Source organism: Heptranchias perlo, chromosome X (genome assembly GCF_035084215.1).
Source record: "Heptranchias perlo isolate sHepPer1 chromosome X, sHepPer1.hap1, whole genome shotgun sequence".
In the NCBI taxonomy this organism is placed as follows: Eukaryota; Metazoa; Chordata; class Chondrichthyes; order Hexanchiformes; family Hexanchidae; genus Heptranchias; species Heptranchias perlo.
Genome location: NC_090370.1, coordinates 22,402,308 through 22,408,326, shown reverse-complemented (window position 1 = coordinate 22,408,326; position 6,019 = coordinate 22,402,308). Strand labels below are relative to the sequence as shown.

Genomic DNA, 6,019 nt, shown 5'->3' with positions numbered 1-6,019 from the left:
TTTAACGTAGTGAAACGTCCCAGGGCGTTTCACAGGAGCGACTATCAAACAAAATTTGACACTGAGCCGCCTGAGGAAATATTAGGACATGTGACCAAAAGCATTGGTAAAGAGGTAGGTTTTAAGGAGCGTTTTAAAGGTGGAAAGGAAGGGTGAGAGGCAGAGAAGTTCAGCGAGGGCACTTCAGAGGTCAGGCGGCTGAATGCATGGCCGCCAATGGTGGGGCGATGCAAATCGAAAACGCAAGAGGCCAGAATTGGAGGGGCGCAGAGATCTCGAAGGGTTGTCGGGGTGGTTTCAGAGATAAGGTGGGGCGAGGCCCTGGATAGATTTGAAGACAAGGATGAAAATGTTAAAATCGAGGCGTTGCAGAACCGGGAGCCAATTTCGGTCAGCGAGCACAGAGGGGTGATGGGAGAACGGGACTTGATGCGAGTGAGAATTTGGGCAGCAGAGTTTTGAATGAGCTCAAGTTTGCAGAGGGGACAAGGTTGGAGGCCGGCCAGGAGAGCATTGAAGTAGTTGAATCTGGAGGTAACAAAAACATGGATGAGGGTTTCAGCAGCAGATGAGCTGAGGCAATGGGTGGAGACGGGCGATGTTACAGATGCGGAAGTAGGCGGTCTTGGTGATGAAGAGGATATGGGGTCAGAAGTTCATCTCAGAGTCAAATAGGGCGCTGAGGTTGTGAATGGTGTGGTTCAGCCTCACACATTGTCCAGGGAGAGGGATGCAGTCAGTGTCTACGGAATGGAATTAGTGGCAGGGACCGAAGACAAAGGCTTCGGTATTCCCAACGTTTAATCGGAGGAAAATATCTAATACTGGATGACCGACAAGCAGCCTGACAAATCAGAGGCAGTGGAGGGGTCGGGAGAGGTGATGGGGATGTGGAGCTGTGTCTCGTCAGCAGCCTGACCTGGTTCCTCCCGTACTGAGCAGGATTACTATTGCAACAACACATCATCAGTGGGGTAAAACTAACCTGTCTCACGACGGTCTGATCCGAGCTCACGTTAAATATTCGTGTGTGATCAATCCAGCGCTGGATGAAGTCTACTTCACAATGATAGGAACAGCCGACATCAAAGAATCAAAAAGCGACATCCCTTCGAGCGCTGGATCGCCACAGGCCGTCTGGAAGCTGACGTTATGTTCTCGGATGATCTCGGCGAGGGGCAGCATGAGGAGGAGAAATTGATGGGGGCCAAGGAGAGAGCATTGGGGGGTTCCAGAGGTAAAGGTGCAGGAGCGGGAAGAGAAGCCGTCACAGGTGATTCTCTGACTGCAACTGGACAGATGGGAATGGACCAGGCGAGGACAGTCCCACCTCGGCAAAGAGTCAGGCGAAAGAGCGAACCAAAGTCAGTAGGAAAGGTCGAGACACACAGTGAAAGAAGTGGTGAGAAATAGAGCGGGACAGGTGAGAGAGAGGTCGGAGAGAGAGGGGGATAGAATTAAACAGAAACAGAGAAAAGGTGTGACACAAACTCAGACAGAGCACGAGAGAAAATGAGCATCGCACACTGGTCCAGAATTAATATAGAGAATCGCAAATAGGCCCCGGTTCAATCGGCCCCCGTGAACCCTCTTTTTAAACCTCCTTTTAATACCTCCTTTTTATACCAATTGTATCCCCACTTTTTAAAGCCACTTTAAAATGTCATTGGAAACGTCATTAAACCCCTTTTAATCCCTTTTAAAGGTCCTTTTTAAACCCTGCTATTTAACCGATTTCCTCCCCTTTTTAAACCCATTTTTTTGAGAGACTGTCTTTCTCCAAACTCTCCCACTGTGGTTCCTTTTGAAACCCATCTCTTTCTCACCGAGCTAACAGTCTCTCTCCTCACCCCCTTTTAAACCCCTTTCAAACCTCTTTAATCCCCTTTTAACTATTTAACCTCCTTAAACCGTTTATAACTATCTTTTTTAAACCTTTTAAACTCTGAAACCACCTTTTCACATCCAACCCTCTTTTAAAACTTTAACCCCCTTTTAACCGTTTATTTTATTTCGACCTCTTTTTCACCTCTTTAATACCATTTCAACCAGTAACTTATTGAACCTCTTTAAACCCTCTTTTTAACCCTTTTAGAACATGAGTCACTTTAAACCCTTTTAAAGCTTTTTAACATTATTCTTAATCCCCTCCTGTGAAAGCAGCAAAACGTCCCCCAGACATTGAGCACAATGGAGGTTTGCAGACGGGGGGAGGGGGCAGGGGCTCCTGCCTCGGTGCGTCTCACAGGAAGTGACCGCACCGAGTAAGACAAAGATCCAACATGGCCGCCTCCAACGCTGCTGCCCCGCCCGCTCAGCATCCGACATGTTGTCCCTACCCAGAAGTGACCTCTTCACATCGATGCCAGCTCAACGTGTCCAGCGCCGGGCCCAGCTGGGCTCCTCCTGCTGCCCCGCATCCGAGTGACCGGTTGAGGAGTCACGTGGTCAGTTGACGCCATCTCCCAGAGTGCAGCGCGGCCAGAGCTGACGTCCGATGGGGGATTTTCGCCGCCGCGCTGGATTGTGGGAAGGTGGGGTCGCCATCGCCGCATCCGTCCAACCAGGTCCTGAAATAGGCGAAACCGCCGCCTTCCAACGGGGACGGGCACCGAAAGGAGCTAGAGTTGGGATTCAAACTCTGAGAGGCAACCAGGATCGCCCGTCGGCTCCTTCCAACCACCTGAACACATTCCCCACCCCATAAACGCCTTCGCACTCCCTCAAGCCCTTCCCCAAATACTGAACGACTTCCCTGAACAGCTTCCCATCCCCCGGAACCCTTCCCACACTCTGAATTCCTTACACTCACAATTAATCGCTTCCCATCCCCTGAACCCCTTTTCAACCCCATGAACCCATTCTCGATACACTCAACCGCTTCTCGTCCTTAAACCCATTCCCATCCCCTGAAACCCTTTTTACCCGCTGATATGATTCCAACCACCTGAGCATCTTCCCCAACTCCTTCCCATCCCCTGAATCGCTTCCCACTCCCTGAACCCCTTCACAATCCATGTACTCCTTCCCTCCCTCTGAAACCCTGCCCCACCCCCTGGATCATTTTCAATCCTCTCGACCAGTTCCCCTCCCCCTGAACACCTTCCCAGTCAATAAACCCCTTCCACCGCCAAGATTCCCTGATCCCTTCCCAAACCCCTGAACCTCGTTCCCACCCTCTGAATCCCTACCATCAACTTCCCAGCCTTGAATCAGTTCACCACACCCTGATCCCCTTCCCCAACAACTGAACCAACAAGGATCTGCACTGGGGCAACAACTATTCAGTATATTTATTATTAAAATGGATAACACAATACAGAGCCATTTATCCAAGATTGCAAATGACACAAGGATTTATGGCCTAGCAAGTCGTGTACATGGGAGCCGAAAATTGCAAAGAGACATTTGTGGATTAAGTGATTGGGCAAAACTGTGGCAGATGGATTTCAAAGCAGTTACGTGTGAGGTCATCTGTTTTGGACCAAAAAAGGATGGATCCGAGGATTTGTTTAAATGACTGTCATTCCCTTGAGAATAGAAGATTCTAATTCCAATAGAAGATCTAATAGAAGCGTTTAAGATGATAGAGAGGAATTGTTTCCTCTGGTGGGGGAGTGCAGAACACCGGGAATAAAATTAAAATTAGAGCCGGGCCGTTCAGGGGTGAAGTCAGATAGAACTTCTTCACACAAAGGGCAGTGTAAATGTGGAACTCTCGCCCCCAAAGCTGTTGAGGCTGGGGATCCATTGAAAATTCCAAAACTGAGATTTATAGACTTTTGTTAGGCACGGGTATTATGAGTTACGGAACCGATGCGGGTAGATGGAGTTAAGTTTCAGATCAGCCATGATCAAATTGAACGAAACAGGCTGGAGGAGTTGAATGGTCTACTCTTGTTCCTATGTTCCTATGTTCCGATGTCCCGATGTTCCTATGTTCCAATGTCCCGATATTCCTATGTTCCAATGTCCCGATGTTCCTCAGTAACTATGTTCCAATGGAGTAGGGGTGGAAGTGATTATCCGACGGGTCAGTGCTGGGCCCACATCTCCGCTCCAAAAATATAGACTATTCGGATTTGGGAATCGGGAGCACAATCGGAACATTTGCTGATGAAACAAAATTTGGAGTTTTGAAAACCAGTAACGTAAATTTAAATGAGTTCAGGAAGTCATTGATGGTTTGGACTGGAATGGACTGACAGGTGGCAGATGCCGTTTAATGTGGAGAAGTATGAAGCACATTGAATAATGGTCCGGCAACGCCTCGAAATTAAATTTCCAATCCTCCTGTTAAAATCCTTCCAGGGCCTCACCACTCCCGATCTCTGTATCGTCCTCCAGCCCTACATCACCCCCCACACCCCGAGAACTCTGAACTCCTCCAATTCTTGCCTCTTGTGCATTCCCAATTTTCATCGCTCCAGTACTGGCGGCCGCGCCTTCAGCTGCCCAGTCCGCAAGCTCTGGAATTCCCTCCCTAAACCTCTCCGCCTCTCTACCTCTGTCTCCTCCTTTAAGACGTTCCTTAAAATCTACCTCTTTGATCAAGATTTTAGTGAACTGTTCCAATGCCTCCTTATGTGGCTCAGTGTCAAACTGTGTTTGATAATGTTCCTGAGATGCGACTTGGGACGTTTTACCACTTTAAATGTGCTATATAAATGCAGGTTGTTGTCGATTATAGATAGCGAATCATAGAATCATAGAATTGTTACATTACAGAAGGAGGCCATTCAGTCCATCGTGCCCGTGCCTGCTCATTGTAAGAGCAATCCATTTAGTCCCATTCTCCTGCTCTTTCCTCCTAACCCTGCTCATTTTTTACCCTTCAAGTATTTCTCCAATTCATTTTTGAAAGCCACGATTGAATCTGCTTCCACCACGCTTTCAGACAGGACATTCCAGATCATAACTACTCGCTGTGTAAAAAAAGTTTTTCCTCATGTCACCTTTGGTTCTTTTGCCAATCACCTTAAATCTGTGTCCTTTGTTTCTCGACTCTTCGGCCAATCGGAACAGTTGCTCTTCATTTACTTTATGTAAACCCTTCAAGATTTTGAACACTGACAATCTCCTCTCACCCTTCTCTGCTCTGAGGAGAACAACCCCAGCTTCCCCAGTGTATCCAGTAACTGAAGTCCCTCATCCCTGGAATCATTCTAGTAAATGGTTTCTGCACCCTTTCGAAGGCCTTCACATTCTTCAAAAAGCGCGGTGTCCAGGATTGGATACAATACTCCAGCTTTGGCCGAACCAGTGTTTTATGAAGGTTGAAAATAACTTCCTTGCTATTGTACTCTATGCCTCTATTTATAAAGCCCAGGAGGCTGTATGCTTTTTTAACCGCGTTCTCAACACATTCTGCCACCTTCAAAGATTTGTGCACATATACCCCCAGGTCTATCTGTACCTGCACCACCTTCAGTATTGTACCATTTATTTTATATTGCCTCTCCTCGTCATCCAGGGAGCTCTGCTTTTGTTTGCCCTACCTTCCCCCCTCGTGGGAATGTATCTGGTCTGTCCCCGAACCATCTGCTCTTTAAAGGCTGCCCATTGTTCGATTACAGTTTTCCCTGGCAATCTTTGATTCCAATTTCCCAGGGCCAGATCAGTTCTCAACTCACCAAAATTGGCCCACTTCCAATTCAAGATTTTTAATCTCGTTTTTTCCTTGTCCTTTTCCATCACTAACCTAAAACGTAGGATATTATTATCACTGTTCCCTAAATTAACCCCCACTGACACTTGTTCCACTTTACCCACCTCATTCCCCAGAACCAGATTCAGCATTGGGCCGGAAACATACTTATCAGGGAAATTTTCCGAAACACAATCAAAAATTCATCCCTCACTCTGCCCTTCATAATATTACTATCCCAGTCTATATTAGGATAGTTGAAGTCCCCAGTTATCACTACTCTATATTTCTTGCTACTCGCTGTAATTTCCCTGCAAATTTGCTCCTCCATCTCCTTCCAAAAATATGGTGGCCGATATAATACACTGATTA

The 6,019-nt window shown here is 47.3% G+C and overlaps 1 long non-coding RNA gene across 1 annotated transcript in view; it reads right to left on the bottom strand.

Annotated features, from left to right (window-relative positions):
- Positions 1 to 3,380: 3,380 nt before the first annotated feature.
- Positions 3,381 to 6,019, bottom strand: part of LOC137307055 (uncharacterized) — a 46,465-nt gene continuing 43,826 nt past the window's right edge. The window contains exon 4 of the long non-coding RNA XR_010959012.1: positions 3,381 to 4,113. This is a non-coding gene — a long non-coding RNA (uncharacterized lncRNA). The remainder of the gene's footprint in view (positions 4,114 to 6,019) is intronic.